We start from the raw sequence: 6,650 nt of genomic DNA, 5'->3' as shown, positions 1-6,650 counted from the left end.
TTTCTGTTGTAAGCTGTCAAGTTAAGTTTTAAGTATATTTTGGTGTTTTAACTTGTATTCCCCCCCATGAAAACTAAAGAAAACTTGAAAATGTAGGGGTATCAAGTCAAGAGCACTTGATGAACACGGGAAGACTTGGATGATCCTAAGAACGATTTTGGTGTTAAGATATGAGTCAATGATCTAAGAGTGTTATGAAATTATGGAATAAAACTTGAGTTTATATGGAATACTTACCAAATAGTGCAGTAGCAACTCAAGAACACTTGCACAAGGTGGTGGGAAGTAGAGTTTGAAGGTTGCTGGAGCAACTTGTGAGTTTGAAGTGATGTGTGCATTGGTTTGTGTGATGTGGATAAGGTGGCAAATGAGAGGATGACACATGGAGGGCAAGTGGGCACACTAAACCCACTTGATAATCTAAGCTATTTTAATTAATAAATCCTTGAAAAATAATTAAAAGAAGACTTCTGGGGGTTAAAAATGATAAAAATATGAATTTGGTGAAAAAATCCCGTTAAAATATTGAAAAACGGGCTTAAACCGAAGTCGGGGTCGAAAACCGGGAAAAAGCTGCGAACATCCGAAGTCTGGGTCGGAGGTTCGGTCCTTGGTGCTTAGAACCAAAGGGATTGTTCGGCTGTTGATGAGAACCGAGAGGAGTTTCGGTCCGAGGGTCTCGCAAGCGAAGTCGTCAGAAGGGAACCGAAAGCGAGAGTAGCGAGAAGCGAAGGCGAAGGGAGGTTTCGGGTTTGGTCTCGGATTTGCTTCGGCTCGCCAGGGTTTCGGTCCTTCATCAGTTCGGTTCTTCAAGAGTTCGGTCCAGGAGGCTTCTTAGGGTTTCGCCTCTAAGAGGTTCGGTTCTAAGAGGGTTCGGCCCTAAATGGCTGTTTTTCAAATAAACTTTCCGTTTCAAGCGGTTTTTGGTCAAGTTAAGGGTCGGGATGACTAAAAAAAGTTGAGAGAGATCTTGAGAGAGATTTGGGAGAGATTTCACATACTTGGAGAGATTTGGGAGAGATTTCACATACTTGGAGAGATTTGGGAGAGATTTCACATACTTGGAGAGATTTGGGAGAGATTTCACATACTTGGAGAGATTTGGGAGAGATTTCACATACTTGGAGAGATTTCACATACTTGGAGAGATTTGGGAGAGATTTCACACACTTGGAGAGATTTGGGAGAGGTATAACCTTAGTCATTATTATCGTATAATCTCGTAATGCAAGGTTCGTGAACCTCGTTATGCTTTGTTTATGATTGTTTTAAGTCGCCGGAAGGGTCCTTAGTCGTGTTTTGATGTGTTTAACTCCCTTTTTAGGGTTTTTACATTGTTAACACATAGATTCTTCAAGACACTTGAATTCTTGACATATAAACGCACATTTTTATACATAGAATAACTTTTAGATACAAGTACTAATTAAGTTTGATCGGTTTGACGGATGTCACAGTTCAGTTCATACTAGATGCTAGAACATACTATAAAGAGAAATAGGGAGGTAGATACAATACACGATAACATACAGAACATACTATAAAGAGAAACATGGAGGAAGATTCAATACAACAGAGAGACATACAAAGATACTATAATAGAACGAACATACTAAGATGCTATAGCATAAGAACACTACAGGATCTAATTATACCAATGAATCACTAACTCATTGTTCAAAACAAAAGGTGATAGTAAAATTGGGTATACATGATCATATAACTTTAATGTGAGCCTACTTCACGGCTCAGCAACAGGTTTGCTGAAGTCGCGTTTGGTTCCCAGAATCTCTTGCAGGGAGAGCGTATAGTATGGGGACTATTCATCACATTATGACCTTAATAAAACAAACATGTTTTAAGGTAATCAGTACGTCAGGTTGTCAATTCAAAAGACAACTGTGTACTTATAATTTCCCATTACTTTCATTTTGTCACAGTTCCACTTGAAAGTTAATGCAAACTATTTTCGAGTCAAGATAGTTATAAACTAGGGAAAACTTACATTTTTCAAACGACAAACAAAACAGTCGAGTCTAGTACATTCAGTAGAAAGGGGCCTATAGTGCTAACTTTATGATTCCTTAGTGTGTACATCAGGGATATATATTAATCGGATTCGACAGGTAGTAGGATGTGTGCTTTCCGCTTCATTTCCGGTTCCTTGTTAGGTTGTGGGCTTAGAGTAGATTCACCCAGTCTACTATCTATCCGATCTTAGTTGTATATATGTTTCGTATACACCAAGTAATCTTAAGGGGTACCATGTATGGGCCAGGTCATAGGTGACTAATTCAATGCATCGTTTTCTAGTACAAAACATACTTTTCAAATAGAACTTTTGGTATACAAAACTAGAAACTTACCCAGTAAAGGGTTTAATCCTTTTTATTAAACCAGTGTAACTTAAAGGACCTTAGGTGGTTAATTTCATAATACCTTAGTTTATACATCAAGGTTATATATAATTAATATCCGATAGGTAGTTAGATGTGTGCCTTCCGCCTCATTTCCTGTTCCTTGTTTGGTTGTGGGCTTAGGGCAGATTCACACAATTAACTATCTGTTCGATATTAGATTATATATAGCTAGTATAAACTAAGTGATTATAGAAGGAACCACTGTGGTTACCATTATTATTAAAAGAAATAAGGGTTTTCTTAAAGAAACTTTTCATCAAATATAAAGGAACTATTACAGTTAACTCCGTGAGTACCAAGTGAATACGCCAGGGTTATATACAACGATGATCTAGCAAACAATGGGATGTGTGCCTTTCGACTTATTTCTTGTTCCTTGTTTGGTTGTGGGCTTAGGGCAGATACACACAACTGATTGTTTGTTTACTCTGGGTTTTATATAAATCGTATCCATTTAGTACTCATAGAAAGGATTGTAGAGTAATTTTTACTTATCTTTCATCAAAGCAGGAAATATAGGATTTTCTGGAGGAACACGCGAACTTTTCTAAACAGAACTTACAACTTACTATAAATTTCTTACAACTTACTTACATCACTAAAATCTTATGAACTCACCAGCTTAAATGTTGATCTACTCTTTCAAAATAACTTGTATTCTTAGGAGACCAGTAGACAGGTACGCGCACTGGGATTCAGAAGATGGAGCAGTATAGCTTCATGTCTTGTTTTGTTAATTACTTTGTATTCTATGTTATGTGAACCTCATACTTTGTAAACACTTTCTTTCAAATGAAATGGTTGTTTATTACTTTGCTTACTATGATGCATGACTTGTGATACTAAACATGACGTCCTCCACCCCAGAACGTTTCCGCCGTTCCGGTTTTGGGGTTTGACATCATTCGCCTACCTTCAAATATTTTATAGCTTGGATTACGACATCCCTCTTCCAAGTTATAAAATATTGTGTTGGGTCCTAGCCTTAATATGTCATATTGAGTGTTATATTAAGGACTTTAAATCAACTATCTTGAATATCTCCCAAAAAGGTGTCTGGTTCAGACAATTATGATCTACCCAAATCTCTTGGAACAAGCTTTCCTAATGAAGATGATGTTCCGTGGAAATCATATTTCTCTTCCTCCACCTCCTCCAATTATTCTCCCTAACCCACAAGTTCTTGAATAGTTCAAAGTCACTCAAGCCCTATCGGCAAGCAAGTTCTATGTGTGCTCACATATTGACAAGTTGGGAGAGTTGGGTGTCAAAGTTTTAAGAAAGTTAGTTGTTCAATCACGTTCTAAGTCACACAGTGAGTTCCTTTGGGACTACTATGTAACAGACTATGACATGACCCTAATGATCTTATCTATTTGCTTGGTGCTGCTGAATCAGCAATGATTTGGAGTTCTGGTAAAGCAAATTTGATTAGTAGATCAACTTCCCAAACTACCATGGACATTGACAATTGGTAACATTGGATATCAAGAAAAACCTTTTTCTTCCCAATGGAAAGGGATCGGCCATAGTCAATTCGGTTGACCAAATGGTAAAGAGAAAGGCTAAGTCTGAGATAGTCCAGTGTACCATTCCCAAAGGGTCCATTTGGTTATATTGCCAAAGGAAAGGGATTGGTTGCGAAGCTGCCCTAACTACCTGAAAGATCTAAGTGAAGGTCAAGTCAAAAATTTGACTCTGCTTCAGGTAAGTCCATTATCTAACTCTCTTAAGCTCCTATTTGAAGATTCTTAATACATTTTGATGTATGACAGGATCAAGCAAAGGGAAGGAAGCTTAAAAGAAGAGTATGATCAATCTGATCGCGAAGATGGATTTCAATCGCATGATTTGAAGATCGGATTCTTGAGCTACTACTTAGGAGTTATGATACATTGCTAGGAAATATGTAATAGCATAGTTTCCATTTAAAGTTGCATTGTAAGGAAAAAGTTTTTCCGCATTTTATAAATAAATAATTTTTTTTTTGTTTTACTTTATTTTATATCTCCTTGCAATGGCATTTATGGAAAGTTAATGTTTGTATGTTTCTAGCAATAATAAATTTGATTCTTTCATCTGTGGTTGTGTCAAATTCACCAAATAAGGAAAGATTCTCATCAACCAAGTTTCAATTGGACCGAAACTTGGAATCATGTAGGCTGTATTGCATGATGAATGAGAATTTTCATTTTTGGAAAGTTAAGACTAATTCCCTGACCACATGTATATGTGAGTCAGGTGAAAGACTAAAGGATCGGGTACACTGGGTGTGTGCAGGTCAAAGTCCACCACAAAGATCGATAAGACTATTCGTCATGATTTACTAAAGTTTAGTAAATATGGTTGTACCTACAAGTTTAAGTACAATTCTGAAACACTGGAAAAAGTTTCAATGTATGGCAGGGCGAATGGGAAGAATCAAATTAGGCAGAAAGATAAAAGTTTCTCAAATCTGAAAAGATGGGAGAGTACTTTAGTATCATGTTTTATGATCATCTTAATTATTATGGAACCATATCACAATTTGATTCTCTAAAGGACATCTTAGTGCATTTGTATGGCTAATAAGAGGATTCATGAATTGTTGGAATGGTTAAAATCAAGAAAATGAATCATACTCCATTCCAAAACAATTCTTGGAGTTATACTCCAAGATGGTAACCTTGAGTGACATAAAAGAAGGGTTTAAAACACTTATCAAATGTAGAGTAAAATGTTTTCTACTCTTGAACATTTGAAGTTGGTACGTTGTGCTATCTTGGATAACACAAAGACCAACTAAGACCAATTGTGTGAAGTGCTTATCTTAATAAGAATCCGCACTAACTCTTGAATATTTGTTTGGTTGTCAAGGAATGGTTCTTGACAAAGAGAAACTTATATGTCAAGAGGACAGTGGGAGTCTTAAAGGTCTTGAAAGTTTCAAGAGCTAATCAAGGATAAAAACTATAGTTTATCACTAGCACACGACTTGAGGTTTGTAACCTATCGTGTTGACATAATTCTTGTTTCTGTGCCTATTCCGATAAAGTTGACTATGTATGTGAGTTCTGTGAGTTCTCAATTGTGTGCATAACAACTTGGAATCAATGGTGGGCCCTTGGGCTACCAAGAGGCAAGAAATCAACATTGAACAAGTTCAATCCATATGGTTTTGAGTTTGTCACTAACCTTGTCTTGTGATTACGGTTTTGACAAATTCACATGGATAGGAACATACACACACACACCATAAAATCTAAGTGTCGTAAGGTTTCTTTCCGATTCATGAAAATGATGGTGAGGAAACGCTTTCACTAAGTAGATTTTAAGTAGATAACAATTGTGATATTTGCATTCTCAAAGTCGTTAGTGGAGCGTGTATGGTTAACCGGCACACTAACATGGACTTGTGAGAAATGGCAAAAAGGTCTAACCATTATGATTATGGCATCCCTCTTCATAATTGTTTAGACACACATGTGAGCTATCTAAGTAAAGATGTATGAGTCTGAGAAGCTTAGATAAAGTTTTGTCGAAGCATCTCGTATCAGAAGTTTGAACTTTGGTGATGAAAGTCAATAACGTATTGATTTCTAGAAGTCGAAGTCTGAGTACATGTCAAAGCTAGTGGGAGCATAATTGTTGTGCTAAATAATTATTATGCTAGTGGGAGCATAATCAATTATGATAAGTAGTGTTAATTATAGAAAACAAAAGTTTTGCTTGGAAAAGGTTGTTTTGCTATAATTAAGGGAGAGGAGATTATACTTCATTTCAATCCTAAAAGTTTAGATTGAGATTTCAGTCGTCTTTAGTCAAGGATATATATATGCATTTTATGTTGGAATGGTTCAACATAAGGGAATTCTATATATATTGCGTTCTCAAATTCGATTATGATTACGACATCCCTCTTCATAGTCGATTTTTGAAAACATGGCAAATAAAAAAATATTGTAGCAAAAAACTGATCTAGTATCAGGTCTTTATGTGAGACATCATGAATCGTGTCCCATATGCTTCGGGTATAGGATCGATCACATGTGCTATAATATTTATTCATTCTAAATTTTTCAAAATGCTTAGAGCATTAAGACGGAAAAGGGAATAGAACCAGATATGACTGAAATGATTAAGCAATTGTCGAGAACAATCTGAGGTTTACCTAAGATTGGTTTCTCATGGACAGTTGGAAGTATGATGTTGGAAAGGGCCATATTGACATATTCTGAAAAGAGGTAGCTC

This window comes from Lactuca virosa, chromosome 1, assembly GCF_052849685.1.
Source record: "Lactuca virosa cultivar CGN04683 chromosome 1, Lactuca_virosa_CGN04683_v6, whole genome shotgun sequence".
Lineage (NCBI taxonomy): Eukaryota > Viridiplantae > Streptophyta > Magnoliopsida > Asterales > Asteraceae > Lactuca > Lactuca virosa.
This window is presented reverse-complemented; position numbering follows the sequence as displayed.